At 31.5% G+C, this 21771-nt stretch overlaps 1 pseudogene across 1 annotated transcript in view; it reads right to left on the bottom strand.

The window, feature by feature from the left end:
* LOC143240052 (uncharacterized) overlaps positions 1-21771 on the bottom strand; it is a 39638-nt pseudogene that overhangs the window by 17493 nt on the left and 374 nt on the right. Inside the window, exons 2-5 of the transcript XR_013021540.1 lie at positions 5038-5159; positions 4311-4525; positions 2853-3041; positions 1512-1654 (exon numbers count right to left, since the gene is read on the bottom strand). The product of XR_013021540.1 is annotated as an uncharacterized LOC143240052 (transcript). The remainder of the gene's footprint in view (positions 1-1511; positions 1655-2852; positions 3042-4310; positions 4526-5037; positions 5160-21771) is intronic.

Here is a 21771-nt window from a genome sequence, read left to right as displayed (position 1 = left end):
GAATGATTCCAACTAAGGCTAGCCTGAACTACTTAACAATTCTGTGGGGTATTTTTAATTATTAATATCATGAGAAAAAAAATGCCTAATCAAGGTGCAATATATCACTCAAATCTCATTCTCAGAATGAACTATAATTTGATCCATACTCTTCATACCATTTTCTTATTCTTACACTGAAACATCTTGAAAATAAGGCAATTAGAAAAAATACATCAGTTGTTATTGAACTGTTATCAGGATATGCTTTCCAAAGAAATGCAAGTCCTGTATAATAATGCAAGTTTCCATTATTATACAGGACTTTTAATGATCTAAATCCTCTGTTTCTGGGAAAAGCACTGATATTGATATGAGAGGTTTTCATCACCAAATTCCAATCCTCTCAAATTACTCACCTTGACATCCAGCTCAAAATGCCCATGACAGAAGGTTTTAAAAAACAGGTGATCTATACAGCAAAAGAATGCCTTAGTTCAAAAATAACAAATCTTAAGCCAAAAAGGATCAAACAGCAGGCAATCTGTCCACAGTGAACAACTGATAAAGATTCACAATTCCAACACCTTTGCTTTCGATCTAGTCCTTAACTTATTATAGTTCTGAAAAACAAGACAAAACACTAATTTTACTAATGTACTTTAAGTAAAATTTGAGACTTATATGAAATAATGAACAGTAAATATAAGGTTGCCATAACAACCTAGAGCCATAACACTTGGTTTCCAGGGTTCTGGCAATACCTATTTTAAAGCATTTTTGCTTTATTTTTCTCAATTACATTATATGCTGAAATCCTGTAAAATGGTGTACTACAGAAAACCAAAGCTATAATAAATAAACGGGTTTTAAATAGAGAATTCATAAATACAGATGTTCGTATTAAATGTATTAAGGGATAAGGATTGACTGAAGACAATATTTTCCAAAATATATTATTGCAGAGAAGTTTAATGAGTAAAAGTCCAGAAGAAACTAAAACACTTCAAGTTCACAGACAATCAGAGGCCAGCAACCTTTGTCACAATCATCTTTTCAATACCTATGCAGACTGTGCAAGATTTTCTTTATTACATACGCAGCTACTGTTATATAGTTAATTATGTACAAAGCCAGAAAAATGCAAATTTTTCCTATGGATTTATAGCAATAATAACATAAGCTTGAAAACTTAAAGAAAATTATAAATTATCTTTGTAAACCTCTCCACACAAAAATATTACATGTTAGAAGAAGATTAATTTGGTAACTTATTGCTTGTACCTATAAAATCTCTTGCAATCCAATCTATATGTTATGTCATAGTTCAGCTTTGAAAATGTATAAAACTTAAGCTGAACAGTCTTTAAAATTAATGTTTATAACAACAACAACCTTTAATTACAATTAATTTTCGTGCTTGTATCAAGCAGGAACCTGAAATGTATTATTTTCAAGAAAAAAATTAATAATAATAAAAACACAAAATATTAGCCCCATTATTAATTTAATAATAACTTTTATTTTTTTACCTCTCGATCTGGCTTGTGGGAGACATAATTTCTAAGGGTACTCCCTGTCGCACAACAATAGCTTGAGAGTCTCCAAGCCAAGCCAAATAAAGGGTTTTTTCTTGTGCAAGGCAGCAAACTGCTGTACACCCACTTTTCATACCCTAGATAAGAAATATGTTTTATAAAAATCAAGTTCTGGAAATATCACTGAAGTACACTGGCAAAGTAGAGAAACATTTAACAGAGATCACTTTTACTAAAGAAAGTAACATTGTGAACTTAAGATATTTTGGCTGTAATTTAAGCACATACTACTTTCATTTGAAGAAAAATCAAGTAAAAATATAACTGAACATATTATTTGACCATACAGTAAGCTATATGAATACACTGTACTAACACCAATACACTAAATGACACATAGTATACATAAGTTTAAATGAACTAATGAAGAAATAGATTTTTGTGTATCTGCAGTGTTAACATGTGTACATAGTACACACCTTGTTTGTTTTTTGTAACTGGGAAAAATTATTTCTCAACCTTAAAGTATTTTTCTTGGCAACAAAAGGTATTAGTTTTCCTGGGAAACTTCTAAAAGCAAAACTAATTTTCTAATGAATTCTCCAACACTGAATGTGCTTAAAGGATCCTATTGACTAACCAGCATATGCTTACTTTAACTTTAAAACAGTTAAATCACTTGCATAAATAAAAGTGGTTCAGTTTATATTAAAATGTAACTGATGCAACATTTTGTATAAACTGGACAAGTTCAAAACCAAAACAGACTTTAATTATGATTTTTTTTGTTACAGTGAAAACAATTATATATCTAAATCTATGTTAATATAGCACTATCAACACAGTTTTAAGTTGTTTTTTCAAACTGATGTTAAAAAATAAAGTGGCAATAAGTAGTTGCAAAATGTGAAAAATACATTACAAGTTTCAGGGTGAACATCATCTTAACATAAACATCACATCATAAACAGAGGGAGGGGGAGAATTTTGCTATATGTAAACAATCTAAAGAAAATATTTCTTAAAACACACGTTACAACTATTTCATTAACTATAAGAAATGAGAATAAGATTTGAAATCTAATGCACCGTCTTATAAATGCAATGTAATACGATTTAAGTGATGCAAGAAATAAATTTATTTTTATGACTAGCAACATGAACAAGATATTATGCTATTTGTTATGGTATAAAAAGACTTGGAAGAGCTTTAAGGATGAAAAGTGTAAGGAATGTGAGAGAGAAACTTAAATGTTTTAGAAATTATTTTCCTATATGATGTCCAATGGCATAACTGCATCAATAAGAAATACAAAGAAAAATTTCACAGTTCACCTCTCGAAAGGCCCTCTCAAGAAACTGTTTGTCTGTAATCTTGAAGGCTTCTTTTATGGCAGTTTGAGTGTCTGTACAAAAGGCAGGATGTTGAACAATGTTCCAGTGAAGATGAGCTGCAGCAAAGTTGGCAGCTTCTGTCCCTGCATGTCCATCAAACACAGCATAATAACTGTAGTGTGGTAGGTCCTTCAGGAAGATATTTTATTTGAATATTTGCCACATTGTTAAAAACACTAGAAACGGTTTTATGCTGAAATCATTTACTGCTTTACTAGAAAGTAAACTTTATGTCACCACAATCATTTGTCATTTTTTACAAAAATTGCAATCCATAAGATGCTGAAATAATCAACTTGCTCCTTCAAAAATCACATAAGTGACTGGTCAACTGAACATTAATCAAATAATTGATAAAAGACCAAGATTTAAAATACTGAGAACTGACCAATTGAATTTATACAGAGTAACTGATAGAATCCCAGTTCCTAGTCATGTGATCATATGGTAATCAAAAATCAACTTTAATGTAACCAACAACAAGAAAAAAACAAAAAACACCTTTTATGCCCCTTTCTTGGAGTGTATACAATGTTCTGAAGAGAGAATTGCATGTTTCAAATTTGAAAACTAAAAGATTAGCACTTTGTTGGATTTTAAGCTGGTAATACATTTATTTTATAATAATTTTGCTTTATTGGTATTTTCTAGGGTAATAAAATTGTTGAAAGGAAGACCATTATTGATACTATGATTAAATATTTTGAAAACAACAAGCAACCTTCAATTTTTTACTTCCACAAAATTGTTATAAAATGTTAACAGTGTCAACAGTAATACTTGTTGGTGATTACCAATTGTATTTTGTTTAATTCAAAACCATGGAGCTCCTTTCTGAATTACCTTTAATCATTAGTGTCTGTGAAAGAAAGGATTCATAGATAAAGACTCCTGAATCTGTTTCTTATAGTATTTACTTTTTATAAGTATGAACTTCATTTTGATACTGTTACAACTTCTTAAGTCCTTATTAAAAACTTGCACATGAAGTTTGTTATACTCAATTTTTTAGATGATAGAAAATTAAGGTAAATAACATTTTTGATAAGACATCACTACTAAATTGTTGCTACATAGTATCAAAATAGCTGGTACAAAATCTTTCATTTTGAAAATATTCAACTACTAATAAAATAAAACTAATAATTTGGTACAGAATATAAATATAAAAAACAAATTTAGTTAATAATTCTAGGATCTATTGCTTTTCCTAATTTAATTGTGTTTAACTATAGGTTTTATTCAAATGTGGTAATCATCTAAGAATTGAATAATTCAGCTTTTAAATAGCCATTATAAATTAGGAAAGTCACACAAGACCTCTAGAATACAAAGTTATGAAGCAATAGCTGTAAATAGCAAATAAAACAGCTACAAATTCAGAATTTTTATTTATACCTGGAGATTACAAGCAGTATTGAGATCATGTAGAATCACATGGCGATCCTCCATTTTTCTGCGAGTGTTTTTAATGGCATAAACAGAGACATTATGGATGGGAGGGTAGGGCCAAACTATGGTGCTCGCCATTTCTCGGTATTGTTTTTCCCGGCACTGGATCAGATCATGCAGTAACTGTATAGCTCGGGAATGAATTTGAAGTGCATCTATTACTTTAAAATAATAAAACAACACTTAATTTCCATGGCAAATTGTTCAGTCAGAGGTAAATGCAATTTTGAACTCTTACGAAATCTGTTATAAAACAAATCCCAATTCTGAAATATCTTGAACTACAGAAAATAAAATTCCACATGGCAGAAAACTCTTAAAAACTAATAACAAGAAGTAAAACAGTAATAAAACAAATACTAAATAAAAAGTTTTAATATTTTATTTTTTAAATAAGCAATCAAAAGACAGGTTTTAAAAGTTTAAGACCTCTGTCACTAAACAACAAATCTTTACTATTTAAGAAACTAAAGAAGTTTCAAATACACTTCTCATGAAATTCTAAATAACAAGAAAACATAAGTGTTTAACCACATTGTTATCAATACCAGTAATTCTTGGGTAAGATGCTTAGCTATGCAAAACCCATGCCTTATACTTAATATAAATACCATCAAATATACAGCACATACTTATTCTTTTACAGTTTATTAGGTACTACAGATATACTTACAATGGGTTTCACATTCTTCTACAGGGCTTTCAATTGTTTGAAAATTACCAAGCTCTACATCATGACTTACTTCCTCTGTCACTGCTTTAGATAGAATAACAGCTAAAGAGTGGGGGCATTTCCTGCAAGTACAGGTTATAGTTATCTACTTTTATTGTAATCCATTATCTCTGATTAACAAATTACTTAACTTCTAATTTCATACTCTCAAACTCCTTACATATTACTTTTAAGAAACAAATACATTAAAGAATCTTAGTTTTTTTTAAACATCCACACCCTGAAAACATTGCATGTACACATGATAAAACAGTTACCAGAAAAATGATATTGCATGTGTGTAAATTGAATAATAAATAACAACTGACCAAAAAGTTGTGAATGTGCTTTTTAAAAAAGGAATGAAATCAAAATTGGTAGCCAAACTGGTAGCTACACTTATAGCATTGATTCATTACTTGTCCAGGCCCCATTTATTGTTCAACTTGAGGCATGATAGTGAGGAAACCAAAATACATTTCATTCCTTTAAGTCACAAACTATCCTCTTTTGGCTACATCTTTTCTCACACCTAAGGCATTTCTGATAAGATATGATTTTGTTAAAACACACCACACCACAACAAGTAAGAAAATGACAATCACCTGTGACCAACATTAGCTTCAGAATAGCTACCTTATTATTCTGAACAGACATTTCATTTACAGAATCAACCAGATTCTTTAAAATATGTGGTGGTAGTTTTCCTCTCTAAAACAGAGTATGCAGCTTCCTTTATAATAACATTATTGAATACAGGTCAACTATTTATTGTTAACACCTTCATTGGGCAATAAATCAAACCACATTTTGCTAAAACTGATTAAATCAACAGTACATTGTTATCCATGATGTCGAGATTGTCCATTACGACCAATAATGTCCCCATATGAATCGTTTAATTACAATCTTGGTAAATGCATAGCATGGGCATTCTCCAAATATGTAACATCATTCAGCTCATTCAAAGACTCTTAATTTCAAGTCTAATCTTAATCATAAAGCCTTAATGGCCAGTTTCGATGTTATATCCCTCCTTACAGAAGTTCCCACTGCTGAAGCCTGCAAAATAGCCTTAGAACTCTATATCCGAGACCCTAACCCATCTATAGACATTCCCAGTAACTTATTAGCTACCCTCATAGAATTCACCACAATGAAGACAAACTTCATGTTCAACAACCATAACTATATACAAACAAATGGCCAAAGCATGGGCAATCCAGTATCACCAGTTCTAGCCAATATTTTTATGACACAAGTTGAAACACAAGCAATTAACACAGCATTACATCCACCACTATACTGGTACAGATATGTTGACAACACAATTGAGGGATTCAGATCTACAGAACACACACTTAATTTTTTCAATCACATTAACTCTATACATCCCAACATTAACTTCACATATGAACAAGAAGGAAGCAATCAAATATCATTTCTTAACCTCAAAATTACAAAAACCGATACACAATTTAAATCAGAAGTACACCAAAAAATAACCCATACTGGACTATACATTCCTTGGGACTCAGCACATGAAACAAAACAAAAACTCAACATACTAACAAACCAAATAAACACAGCCATAAAACTATGCTTACCAGATAAAATTAACAATGAATTAGACAAAATAAAACAATACTTCATCAACATCAATAAGTTTCCTCCACAAACCGTAGAAAACATTATACGCACACACCTAGACAAAAAGAAAAATCAACCAACAAAAGTAAATATATCTCACGAATCAAAAAATCATGAAACCATATACTGCTGCATACCATATATTCCCGACATCAGCAGGAAAATAACCAACATTTGGCAAAAACTAGTAACAAAATATGATATTCCAGTTAATACCAAATTTATTCAAAAACCAGGCACAAAACTGAGGTCTATACTATGTAAAAACTACACTGACAAACACCACACCAACATTATTTATAAAATACAATGTGATAACTACCACGCGCGTGCGCATGTGTGTACACAAAGGTATAATGCAAAAATTTCATGAAAAATAATTTGTCTCCATGCCAAAAAGATGGGAATTTGTTTTGAATTTGCTTGATTTTGACCCTCCAAACACTAATCCTTTCCAAGCTTGATTGTAGCCCAAATATATAAACTTTCATCCAAATTCATTCAGTTGTTTGAGAAATCTTGCTGACAAATGCACACAGTGGTGAAAACATAACATCCATCAAACTTTGGTTATGGTAAATATATTATTAGATTAAGCCTTAGTTTTTATCAAAGCATGGTCTTTTTCCCTGTGCGAGGAGAGGATTTTTTTAAAACAGGGATGGCAAGTATCTGCCCTATTGTAAGCATATACTGTAACTTCAATATATTAAATGCTTCCTGTACTACAAAGATAATCACCATGGTCCAATTATTACTGCCAGCAGGTGTACATGAGAACACTGTTAAAGTCATTTACTGTTATTATTAAGCAAGAGCACAATAAAGGTTATGTAATTAGCTACATCCTTTACCAGATAATTTTAGCTTCACTTTAACCAAGTAGTTTGTTCTAATTGAAAATTACTTTAAGTTTACCCCTAAATTGTGCTACAGATGAAAAATAGTCTGCTAGTTACAATACATGCATGTGCATACACCCACATGACATGATGTTAAGAACCTGGACAACTGACAGAAGAGAGAAATTTTGGAGGTGCTACTAGACAGCATCAAGAAATAGAAATTTGGAAAACTTAATGACCAATTAATTCTGACTCAAACAGATTTTTATCCCTATAATTATTGATGTCCATGCACCAGACAGATATTTGATTAGTTTGGTTTGAATTTTGCACAAAGTTACACTAGGGCTATCTAAGCTACCCATCTCTAATTTAGTAATACAAGACCATAGGGAAGGCAGTCATCACAACCCACCATCAACTCTCAAGGCTACTCTTTTACCAATGTGTAGTGGGATTTACTGTTACATCATAATGTCCCCTCAGCTGAAGGGGTGAACAAGGTTTGATTATATAGGGATTCAAATCTCAATCTTCAGATTGGGAGTGAAGTGCTCTAACCACCTGATCATGCCAAGCAAATAGATATTTGAACACATCTGTCTGAACTAATTTTGCATCAAATTACTCATGGGTCAACAATTTTGCAAGTTTGTGTCTTTTAATAATGTGCTAGTCAGAAAACCAATTAAAACAGAAATATTGTTAATAATGCAGTAAATTATATATAATGTGTCAATCACTACAGCTACTATTATATCCAGTGCTTACATGGCCTTTCATTCAAATGATAGGGCTTACTGTGGTTTGGATACAGCAGAACATAGTAATGGTGTAGGCACCATACATCATCATCAATAAACTATTAAAAAGACTGAATCAGATTTATCAAGTGATGTCAACTAACTTAGAGTTGCCTAAATATTTTACATGGAAAATAAGCAATTTCACTCATTTCTCTTATCAGTTCTTTACACTGATTTTTAACTGATAAAAAAACAAATTTATCCCACCTGAAGTGAATGGAATATAAACATCTTGGTACTTAGGGAATTATTGCTTAATAATAACTGACTACAACAAGAAACAAGATTTAAAAATAATAATGTACAAGTAATCACGTGTCTTTTGGTTAATTTATTGTCACATGTATGTCATTACCATTGTATTATGCCTACAATTTGGTTAATTTTCCTTTGGAGAAGCTATACATGATAAAACTGAACAATGTAATTTATGAAACCTCTCAAAATTAAAAACTGATAATGTCCTGACAGATACTTTGGTCTAAGAAAAATTTTAAATCGTATCAAAATCCATAAATTCTAACATCTGCTGGAATTATTTATAGCAACTCTTAGGATGGAAAATGACACTACATCTTCTAAACTTTTTTGTAAACAACTTAGAGTGAATTAACCATAACCTATTATGAATGAAATTGAAAATATAGAATTCAATAAACAATGTAATGTTTATTGTTAAGCACAAAGCAACACATTGGACTATCTGCACTTCACCCATCATGGGTATTGAAACCCAGTTTTTAATGTTCTAACTCTTCAGACTTTCCAATGTGCCACTGAAGAATAACTAACTATTTATTGCCTTCTTTGAATACTTAAAGTAGAAGCTCCTATGGTTTCTTGGCTTAAGATTCCTCATGATATTAAGCATTGTGATTAAATACCTACACCTAATCATAGAAGCAAAAAGTACTTGCCATACTTTAGATTAATACTTATCCTGACAATAACCTCCTACCATTATAATCATAATTGGTACTTACTTTCAGTGTGAATATTTTTCAGTAGCAATATCCAACTGGGAGAGTACCCCTGGCTTAATGAATATCTTATTAAAACTAATTTTATATGGATAATAATAATTTTCAGTTTATATCCAGAAAGAGGATTTTAAAATTGATTTGTGATAGCAGAAAGGGTCAACATGGCACTTTACAAACGGGGATAATACAAAATTCCAGAGGCAAGTTGTTTATTTAACAAGGATCTTGAAGAAAATCAGAACGTTAAAAGTTTGGTGAATATAAAACTTAAAATGACATCACTCATGCAGCAGAAAGAGTTAAAAATATAAATTTCGACACCTACTGGTGTATTCGTCAGATGAAGATTAAGCTATTACTATGAATCATAGTTCGAGATCGAATAAAAGCTATTGTGGGAAACTAAATATTCACTTCATTATTTTTAACTCTTACAACATTAATAATTTTATAAATCTCTTGCCACATATACATACTTAAAAGCAGTGTTAGGAAACTTACATACGTCATCAGAAAACGCCTGGTTGGAACCTGCTCAAACTACGAGTCTTGAGTAATCATGGCAACAAGTGATTTCTCATCATATTACTCGAAATTACGCTTTCTGGAGAAAGTTTTCTAATTGGTTATTTCAAAATATTACAACCAACCACAAGCGCAACGGCTCTGTCCCTCATCTTGTTTACATGACACTGCGGACCAGAATGTAAAGTAGGGTAAAATATGACAACTTGGAAAGTTCACAAACGGTTCGCGAATAGGTTATAATGCTGATATAACATTACAACTACACATTTCATTTACATCTATTCTTGTTCTTTTTTGGCAGGCGTTGAACTTAAGATGAACCCAATTCTAAGAAATGTAATGAGGGCTATATATATATATATATATATATATATACACACCATACTTGATGACCCAATACAAGCCGTCTCCTTTTACGCCTAAATGTGTAGATAAAAATAACACATTCACCGCGTTTTCTTATGCTTGAAGTGGTCGATTAAACGTTACTCGATGAAAGTGTTTCTTTCGCTTCTTAAATTAAAATATATGAAGTAGCCTTTTCAAATGCATAATTGTACTATTACTCTTAGACCTTCATAAAATTTCATACAACTTAAAAGGTTTTTTCAGAATTATATTATTTTGCTTTTTATTGTGTGTGTGTGTGTGTGTGTGTGTGTGTGTGTGTGTGCGCGCGCGCATGTAGGGGGGGATACATGTCGATAGGTTTTCGTCTTACATTTCTCCAATTTTTCTTTATATGTTAATGAATATGAATACATAAACAGTACTAAATATCAAAATGAATTATGCGGCTTTCTTTATTCTTATCCTAAAAACGTATTTACAAATTACTTAAAATAATTACTATTCATTTTCTCTGCACCATAACAGTTGTTGTTTACGATATAGATTGTCTGGAATTAAGCACAAAGCTACACAATGGGCTATCTGTGCTCTGCCCACCACGGGTATCGAAACCGGTTTTAGCGTTGTAAGTCCGCAGACATACCGCTGAGCCACTGGGGGCCGATATAGATAGAGAGAGAGAAAATATTAATACTGAAGAGTGGAGTAAAACAAATCCAAACCTCTGACTAACAGTAATTTGTTATAAACAAAAACAAGCCAACAGAAAGGATTCCCATGGTACAAGCTATAAGGTGGGATATTAAATGTACCCTAGAATTTGGAGAAGACTGCAGAAGTAGGACCCATATTATGATGAGGATAGTTGAATAGAAACAGAAATTAGAAGAGCGAGATGAGGGTGCTCAAGCCCACAACGTCCCACATCTATATCACCCTTCACTGTCTGTAGACAGTTGTGAGAAGGTGACTATTCTCCAAAATAAAAAAGAAGAGAGACTATAATTTGGGGGAGTAGTAAGTTAAATAAACTTGCCTCATGAAGTTAGCATCCCAGCCCCCATTATGGTGGTAAGGCACTAATTAGTAGCCCAGTGAACGAATTATAGTGTGTGTGTGTGTGTGTGTGTGTGTGTGTGTGTGTGTGTGTGTGTGTGTGTGTGTATATATATACTGTATCTCATGGGCAAAAGGTCTCTTCGGCACTGGATGTAGCAAATGGTTGATGTATTACAAAATCCTTCATTACTTTGATTCGTGGGTTCTTAGGATCAGTAATATACGCACAAACTACTTAAGACGTTCATTGTTTTATACTATCCTTTTTTTCAAATTTTGCAATCCAATATTGAAATAATATTTCTTGTTCGACTAATGCCATATTATTTCTAACTGAAATGAAAATATAAAAGCAACAGGATTTTAAAAAACATCCTGGCAAAGCAAAAAAAGTAGAAAATATATACCTTATTCGTTTTTCATTCAAGATATGAAATCTTATTATATTGCGATGGGCGTTTGTTATTTTACATATATGTTACTTTCCTGTCCGTGAAACAGCTGAAAATAAAATTGCTACACTGTTCAGATTTTTTTTTAAAATAAAAGTTGGAACATGTGCGTGTAGGAGTACTCGTAACATAAAATGAAGAAAATGGGGTAGACGGTTTATCATTTATATATACAAAAGCTTACATGAACTCCAGCAGCTCAGATGAAAACTGCAATCATAAAAGGCTGGTGTTCCATTAATATAATAAACAGTTAACCTGAAAATTTAACTTATTTTCTCTTTGCAATTAAATATTACTAAAAGATATAACCACAGGTATTACTTTTTATTACGGCTCACAAATACTGTGTTAAGATGCATTTCTGTACAACAAAATATCTTATTATCGTGTCTTATTTAATTTTTTTACAATTCAACAGCAACTTTTAGAAGAATCCTTTTACAAATAACCGTAGGCGTATAAAGGCGTGGCACATGTACAACACACATCACGTGCTTTTCCAGCTGTTTCATCGTCTGTATTATCGGGATCCTCGCTGTATAAGAATATAGTTATACTGACGAAAGTACGAATGCTGACGGCACAAACAACATACAGGTATACATACACCCATGCCTAGTGAAGCTTGGCAGGCCTAGCGCCCATCTAAACATACTGAATTAGTTATTGTTCTTCGAATGTCTTGAGAAAACAAAAAACACGTAACGTAAAAAAAAACACAAAAAAACTTAAATTGGTATAAGAAATTTTATTACAGTGAAAATGGGAATTTATCATAAAAACTATTAACACTTAGGAAATATGAGAACATAATATATTAAACCGTTTACCATGCATACTGGAAAAATAACTAAAATCAGTTTACATCACAACACGCGTGTTTTGTTGTTTTTAGAAATTAAGTTCTTACGTTATATGAAAGTAAAAACGAGAAAAAAGCTTTCACCGCTCTTTTATTACGTGTAATAAAATCACTGCCGCTTAGAAACAAGATGGCATTACTCAACAAAACTGCCAAAAAACGTTTCAATAAAGTACGTTAATAAAAAGATCACTACTAGAACCTGTTAAATATGGCGATCCACAAAATTACTCATACTATGCTTACAATATGTCTGCACCTCCTTTATTAACAATTCTACAGTTTACCAAATCCGCGTGTAATATTCAATACATTTGCGTCGAAGTTTTGTCAGTCTTTCTTCGTGATTATGTGAAAAATTGCGACATTTTGATTAACGCTAACTTGCATCGATTAATTTCAACTTGTATAATCTGAAATCCCTACTGGATATTTATAAAACTTGAGTGTTTTCGGTGCAGTTCCGTGGAATAATGTTTTCGTCATTAAAACGTACCATTTTCGTTTATCCAAGCAAGTGATAGATCAAGCTATTCGATGACCTCATGTCACAAAGTATTAACTGCTCCTACATACACACACCCGTCCATTGACTTACGAAAATACACATGACGGTTATCAAAGCATACGAGATAAAATTAAGTGTGAAGAAACTTTGCAATAATTACTTTAATAGGTTACGTCGTTCACTATTGAAACAGTAACGATAAACTACTTCTAATTATGATAATACACTATTATACAAACTAGTCTTTTTTTGTTTGTTTCGTTTGTAGTTAAGCGCAAAACTACACAATAGGTTATCTGTGCTCTGCTCATCAAGGGTAGCGAAATCCTCTTTCTAGCACTGTAAATCCACAGACATACTACTCTGCCACTGAGTGACGAAACCATAGTCTCTTGCATACTTTTGTGTAATTTTGCATACTGCATATGATCAGTTAATTTTGCGTTTGTTTTAAATCACAGCTCACTTTAGTATTATTAGTAATATAATACATTCTGAAATATTTAAAACTTCCTGAATCTTACATGCTTTTAACAACATCAAGTATCAAGACAATGAGAAACAGAAGAGATGGCAATGTTACAAAGCTTCAGAGTGAGAAACCTATTGAGACCTCATGAATCAAAGCAGAAATAAAGTGAAAAGAAGTTACTGCTAACAAGCTGCCTCAGATTAAGTTTCTAGTGTTTAAGGAACATGAAAACAAACACCTTTATCATAAAGAAAGGATTTCACATGAGGTTTAAGATAAGGCTGAGGGAGGTGACTCTAGACAGTAAGGCATACCGACCATACAAATATCAAACAAATGAACCAAGTTAACTGGGTCACTAATGAAGAAATGAGAGGACCAAGGTAGAAAACAAGTAGGTTTAACTTTCCTTGGTGAAGCTGTTAGGATCACAATATATGGACTATAAAAGAAAATGTGGATAGACAGCAAAGAAGCTGAGTAAAAGCAAGATGACCAGGTTGATGGCGAGAGAAAGACAAAAAAATGAGGAGAAAGATATCCAGCAACTAGAATAAGAGACTTGAGGAAAGAAGAATATCCCTAAAGTCTAAAGTCCCTAAAATATCACAAAGATGTGTGGAACATACATGGGATTAATTGTTCTTCATTAAGAAGGGTAGAACCAGAAGCAAAAGCAGATGGACAGAAAAAATACATAATTGTCAAAAGATAAAAGCAGGCTCAGCTGAAGTAAGCAGAAACAGGAAGATGAAAATTCTGGATCTGAGATTAGATGAAAAGCCAATCACCTCGTGTAGAATTAGTAATAATGTCACTAACTGTTGATATATAATCACCACTGAAACAGTAAAAGACAACGCTTGTTGTGGTGTCATAAATGAGGATATAGGAATCCATAGTTATTTTTGTTGTTTAATAAGGAGATCTTTTATGTTCATGATATATACATATATGCCCTTTGTCTTTTCCATAATAACACACCATTAGATGAATTATCAAAAACCAATACACTGGGTTAATAACAATGGAAAGTGGCATTATTAAAAGAAACAATATAACAGAATCTCGGAGCACAATTAAAAGAAATAATCACATTAATCTAATAATTGATCATAATCCATATCAAAAGTTATAACAAATGTTTAAAAATGTTGCACCTTTCATTCTTGAAATCATGAAGGAGAAATGCATGAAAAACTATACTTTGAATGGAAACAAAAGTTTAAAATAGTTGAAAATATGCTAGAGGAAAGAATAAACCTTTGTTCATACACACTGTGATTGAGATTTACTGAGCATAGCGAAAATATCATTATCATATTGATGGTTGGCTATGATGTAATATAGACTGTCACTGATAAAAAAAGCCACTTTTCAAGCATCATAAGACAAGCATTTTATTTGGGGATGGGGACAGATGAGACTATGGAAACTGTGGGCTACTTCATGTATGGATAGGGTAAAATACTGGTCTTTTTTTTTTTTTATCCCTAATAACTTGCAGTAAGCAAGGTGTGAAATGAGGTACATCTTTTCAAAGCTGTTGAAAATCTCTTTATGATGGAAAAAAAAAGAACTTTTATAACAGGAAGAAGAAAGGGGCTTGAGCCCACTCAACCATCTTTCCTTTTTTACATGTCACCAGTACACATTAATAGGTATAGGGGTGGGACTTTCATTCTAGCCTTGATGCACATGCAAAAACACTATTGTCAAGCTGGTGCAGGGTAATTGCAATCTGTTCTGAGAAGAGATTTTTTTTTGTAATGTGAAAAAAAGTTTGTGGTGCACTGCCAACTTCCTTGTGACATGTACAGTGTGTTATGGCATATCCTTTGGGGTAAAAGTAATGAAACTATTTTGAAATTAGTTGGCCAAGTATAATATACTATGATGAGGAATAAAAAAATTACAAACTTATTTTAATATAAATTAAAATTTCTTTTTAAAAGATTCATATTATTTGAGAAACTGTAGGTTAAATCTTATACTAAAGACAAAGTAGTTAAAATAAGTTGTCTTTTTTTGCATTTATATTTCCTATTTTATAGTTTACTAAAACTATGGCTATCAAATAATACTTATTAGAACAAACAGTGTATCTCAAAACACAAACTTCTTTGATATCCCCTTTCCTAATTGGCCTTATTTTCATCACTTAAAGTTTTGTGTTCAAAATTCAAAGCTGAATTAGAATGATCAAATTACTTTTCGTACAGAACCATCACAAAAGAGATATTGCATGTTATAATACTACCACCTGAAAACTACAAACAAAAACAAATTTCACTTATAGCACAATGGAACAATACCACTGTTGTCTAATGTAAGTGAAGCTATCCTCCAGTGAGCATTATTTTAGTAATGCTAAGAAAATATTTTCATACTGTTTTTTTAACAATTTTTTATTTCCAAAATATTGATCTGATGGAAAAACTGACTCATCATCAAGATTAAGATCAGAGTAATAAAGTAAAATAGTTTATTTTACACAACATTCACATATACAAGAGAAAACCATAGAATAAACACTATTAAACAAACCTTGAAGGGATAACAAAAAAAAGTTGTGCATCAAAGAATAAATACTAATAAATAAACCCTGAAGAGATCCAATTTATCTTGATTGCTAAAATATAACCATATAAAAGCATAAAATATACATTTTTTGACTGTTTAACCTTTGATTCCATAAAATCCTTGAAAAAGCCTTTACCTCAAAAACTTATATTGGGCCAAAGTATAACCCTATCAAGTTTTTAACTAATCTGCCAAGAAATGAGGGAATGAAGGTTAAATGAAAAGCATTTGGAAAAGTAACAGGAAACAATAAAAAAAAGTCTCTCTGCAGACACAAACACATCTTAAAAACAAGTTTAACTTACCTACACAATGTTGTAATATGACATATATGTAACTTATATTTGTAGTACATATTTTACAAATACAAATGAAATGGTGCATCTCAATTGACAAAATTGAAGAAAAAAAGGATACTAATTTATTTAAATGAAATATTAACTAAAAATAGCTTTCTTTATAAGTTCATAATAAATTGTTTTATTTTCCCCTATGGTGAAAAGGGCACTGTAGTTCATAACACCACCTAAAATTAACTTGACTGGGTCCAGCATCAACTTTATTATTTTTACATTTAATCTTGGAAATATAAATTTCTTTATTCTTATAATGGAAGCTCTTAATACTTTGCTATTCCAGAACAAATTTTATTTCTATACACATGCAAGATTTAAGAAACCAAATGTTTACCTTTTAATAAGATGATAGGAACCTTTAAAGTTAAGCAATAAATTATAATCAAAAGGTAAAAGAAAAATAAGCTCAATGGATGTTGGATTAACATTTTTTTGGTGGATGATTAAAAAACAATATTAATTATGCTGGATGACATACATGTGGCCTAAAAATATTATTGAAGCCTTTTTATTTTACACACTGGTCTTCAGAAAATGTGCACTGGATATTTTTATATCATCTTCAATTATTATGTGCTTTCTAGCAATGGTTCTTAATATGCTACCTTTTCCATCTCTTATGTGGTAGAAGACTTAACATTTTATGAGAACACACTTCATCATCCTTCACTTTTTGTAGCAGCAAGACTAATAAAAAAAGGCACTGTTAACAATGTGTTCAATTATAATACAAGAGTGCTTGAAGTTGCAGCAAATAGAAATGCAAAGAATCACAGATACTAGTACTGACCATCCTGTGTTTACAAAAACAAATGATTTAAGAATGCTATTTATGTATGGCAAACAAACATTCTGTAGATTATAGAATGGTTAATTATGCTTATGAAACTACTTCACCAAATAAATAGTGTGTGTGTGTGTGTGTGTGTGTGTGTGTGTGTGTGTGTCAAATATAGACATGTATACTTACACTTGTGGAATTAATCACAGTTCACCACCACTTGAGTGATTGTCAAGAAATGTTAATTTTCACCTTTAACAGCCTCATGCAGTAATCTGAGAAACACTGTTATACCCTTTTAGTTATTTCAGGAACAGATGTAATATATGACTCATACTCCTTAAAGTGGGTTTCTTGTTTGTGTTGCATTTAGTGACATCATGTACATTTATAAATACAGGGTAAGTACATAAACATTCTGGGGAGATAATTTTGTCATATTCATTTAACTGAATTTCTCTTGTCTTTTTCTCAGAACAGAAAACATTTTTCCATCACACAATATTATAAGAGCACAAATAAACATATTTGATTTGTTCTCTATCAATACTAATTTTAATAGACGTAAATGCAAGTAAAATATTCCTGGCACAAACCTAATATATCCATATTTTACAAAACAAAATATGGCAGTTGTTTTACTCATTTTTAAATACTTTTTTCAGTTACTATACAAGTGTTATTTTCTAGTCAAACTGAGTTAACCATTTAAAAATCAGATAAGCCTACGTAACTGGAGATTCAGTCAAAATACTGATCACTGAGTAATGCTCTCACTAGTCAAAGAGCGATATTAAATGGATTAAGGAAAATGTACACAAACTGAAATGCAAAATAAACAATTTTAATGCAACATTAAAACACAAACACTGTGTGTATTTGCTTTACCGTACAAACAATTTTCACATTTATTGGATTATTTCAACTGCTTTTAAGATCCTGTTCCACACTGTCTAAATTGAATATCCCTTAGTTTAAAGGAAACATAACATTTACCTAGTGACTAGTACTACCCTCATGACTGATCATTTCCATTGCAACATAGGTAAAGTCACAACATCTTTGTAAAATAGCAATGTTGTAGCAATATCTCACTGGGTAGAAAAGTCATCTACTACACAACAACACAAGACAAATAAGGGACTAGAGTGAAATCAAATTAATGTTTTTTTTTGCCATGTAATGTGAAACATGCATGTAACAAAGAATAAAAATACAATATACACTATAATATGACAATAATATAGAAGTATACTGTATATTTATATATCACACGTGAACCATCAAATAATTAAGAAACCTAAATAACCAACTTGGAACCCAAGACTCTCCTTTCTCACCCACCCTTAGAAATATTAAAAACCTGAGCCAATCTTTTACTTTGAAGGAAATCTGCAAGTCCTTTAAGAACTTCCTGAAAAGTGCCAGCCTCCACTGTTGCCAGTGGCAACTCATTTTAAAAGTTAATTACCCTGTTAGAAAAATTAAACTACCTTGACTGAAGCGTAGTCTGCTTTCTCTATATCTTAAAAATTTTTTGTCCTATTATCTTAAGTATAAATTACAAAAATGATCAGAGACTTTAATCCTAGCAAATCTCAGACAATCTTGTAACCTACAATAAAATCACTACCTATACTACTTTTTTGGAGAGAAAATATTTAACCTACCCCTTAAAGATATCGTTCCAACCTTGAAATCATCTTTATAGCACCCTACTCAAAACCTTTTCTAATATAAGAATACCCTTTCCTAAATAGAAGACCAAAACTGTTCACAGTATTTTAATACCTAACTCATTAATGACTTGTGTACTGTTAATGACTTCATTTGCAATCAATCAATATATATACACTTCAAAATTCTTCTAACTTTGCTACTAACAGAAGACTGTCTCAACAGCCTGAAAGACTTATTTACCAATATGCCAAGATCTGTTACAGTTAAGCTATTGTGTTAGTTCCCATCTGTATTAAATATGTGGTCCAAATTATAACCCAAATGCATTTTCTTGAACTTGCAATAATTAAAAGGTTTTTAAATATTTGATCAGTTTACTAATAACCGAAGTCATTTTGCAATACTTAAACATCATTAATACAGTTAGTAATACTCAAACATTAAATGTCATTAGCAAACTTTACTAATTCACTAATTATGCCCTTATACACATAATTAATGTTAATAAGAACAGAAGTCCAATTACTGGCCCATAAGGTACTTCAGTGGTGAAGAAAAAAAGAGTCTAGTTTGATTGAACTCCAATAACAATAACTTTTCCTTTCTTCAAAACAACTTTACAATACAGGTAATTAATTCTTTCCCAAACCTCTGCAAATGTGATATTTCTTAGCTAATCTTTCTTGTGGTACCCAATGAAAAGCTTTTTAAAAATCTAAGTAGACCATCTCCACACTATTTATTGCATCCAGATAAATAGTGTCCTTGATACAAGGATAGAGGTTAAGAGATTTCCGTTTAGCAAATCTATATCAGCTTACACTTACAATGAATGACTTTGTAAAACTTCTATTATCAGGCTCTAGAATTTTTCTCCACTACAGATACTAACTGGTTAATAATTTACAAAGCAACTTTTATCATTCTGTAAAAATGGGAGTAAAATATGCAATTTTCCATATCAGAAGCATCTGACCACACTATTGATCTACTAAAAGTGAAATATTTATATATAAAAAGGTCTTCGATTTCCTTTAACACCATGAATAAAATGTGTCTGGCCTTGATGTTTTATCTACTTTTAATATTTTAGCCATTTTACTTACCACTGAAGAAATAATATATGTTTCAGGTCAATTGCAATATTTCCTATAGAATCAGAAATACATTTTGTAAAAACAGAAGGGAAGATTCAAAAGCTCAGCTATCTTGTACATTCAACAATAACTTTGCCATCAACATTTTTAACTGTTCAATTTTTATTCTAAAATTTTGCTTACTTTTAACTTCAAGATATCTTTATTTTTAACAATGCCAACCAGCTGTTTCTCATAAGCCCTTCTGGATTTCCCAATTCATTTTTTTTTTCTTCTTAAACCAAATCCTTTGTCTTCCCCCAGTTTTGATTTTTCTCAACATTCTGTTAGTCTTTCAATATGCAAAATTAGTTTAAGAACAATTCTTCATACTTGAGACAAGAAAATAATTCCTAGAATATATTTCCAGCAAGTACACTATTTGTTATTCTTTACTTTTCCTAACTTATTTGAATTTATGTTTTAAATGCCACCTATACATACTATGATACATCATAGTTAATGTGCTATATTACTAAATTTACATACAAAGATGTGTATGTATACAGCACAAACTATATATGAAATGAAACAAATGCTAGATTAACTATGGTTTCCTGTACTTCTATAATTTTGAAATAAGCTCTTAAAAGCTTTGACAGAGGTGTGCACAAGTTTAGCAGTACAGACGTTTATTAACATCAAGATGAATAACAACTACTTTTATTATATACATGTAATTTACCTTTTTCACAATCTTAAGAACACAAGAAAAATGCAAAGTGGCAAAAAGCTAATCAAAAGGTCACTTCCTACTCGGGCCTGGCATGGCCTAGCTCGTTAAGGCGTGCGCTTCGTAATCTGAGGGTCGCGGGTTCGCACCCGAGTCGTGCCAAACATGCTTGCCCTCCCAGCCGTGGGGGCGTTATAATGTGACGGTCAATCCCACTATTCGTTGGTAAAAGAGTAGCCCAAGAGTTGGCAGTGGGTGGTGATGACTAGCTGCCTTCCCTCTAGTCTTACACTGCTAAATTAGGGACGGCTAGCACAGATAGCCCTTGAGTAGCTTCGTGCGAAATTCCAAAAACAACAACAACACTTCCTACTACTCCTTCCCCAAAATAGAACAATTCTACCTTTGTAATCTAAGAAAAGAATGAACAATGTATCACACACATAATTTCCTAACAAGAGGATTTTGTGTAACATATATTCCAAACAACAACTACCAGCAGTTAACACAATTATGATGGATGTAAATATTTACCAATATAGTTTTCCATTTGACAATGTATTTTTATGATATGTACTCAAACATATAAAAACACATGTACATGCTTTTATACACTGGCTCTTTAAACCACGTTTGGACAATTTAACACTGTCCAAGACGTAAGATTTAATAAGCAGGATTTCCTGCCCGATACATATACGAAGCTGCAAGTCAATGGTAACACGATTTAAAAATCAAAACATGTAGGGCTTAATGTGCAGATTCTATTACAATGTACAAGTACCTAGCTGCAAATTAACTATAAGAAAATTTAAAAGTCAAACTAGAACTCAATAGAACTCAACTTCTCAAAAATCCATTTTGTTAATAGACGAATTATTACATCTAATAGTTTATATAAACGATCTTTTATATTTTCGCAAACATTTTATGAATATGAAGTTAAATTTTAACCTCTCCAAACTGT

The sequence above is a fragment of the Tachypleus tridentatus genome, chromosome 13, assembly GCF_004210375.1.
Source record: "Tachypleus tridentatus isolate NWPU-2018 chromosome 13, ASM421037v1, whole genome shotgun sequence".
NCBI classification, from domain to species: domain Eukaryota; kingdom Metazoa; phylum Arthropoda; class Merostomata; order Xiphosura; family Limulidae; genus Tachypleus; species Tachypleus tridentatus.
The sequence above is the reverse complement of the archived record's forward strand: the minus strand, read 5'-3'. Positions and strand labels throughout refer to the sequence as shown.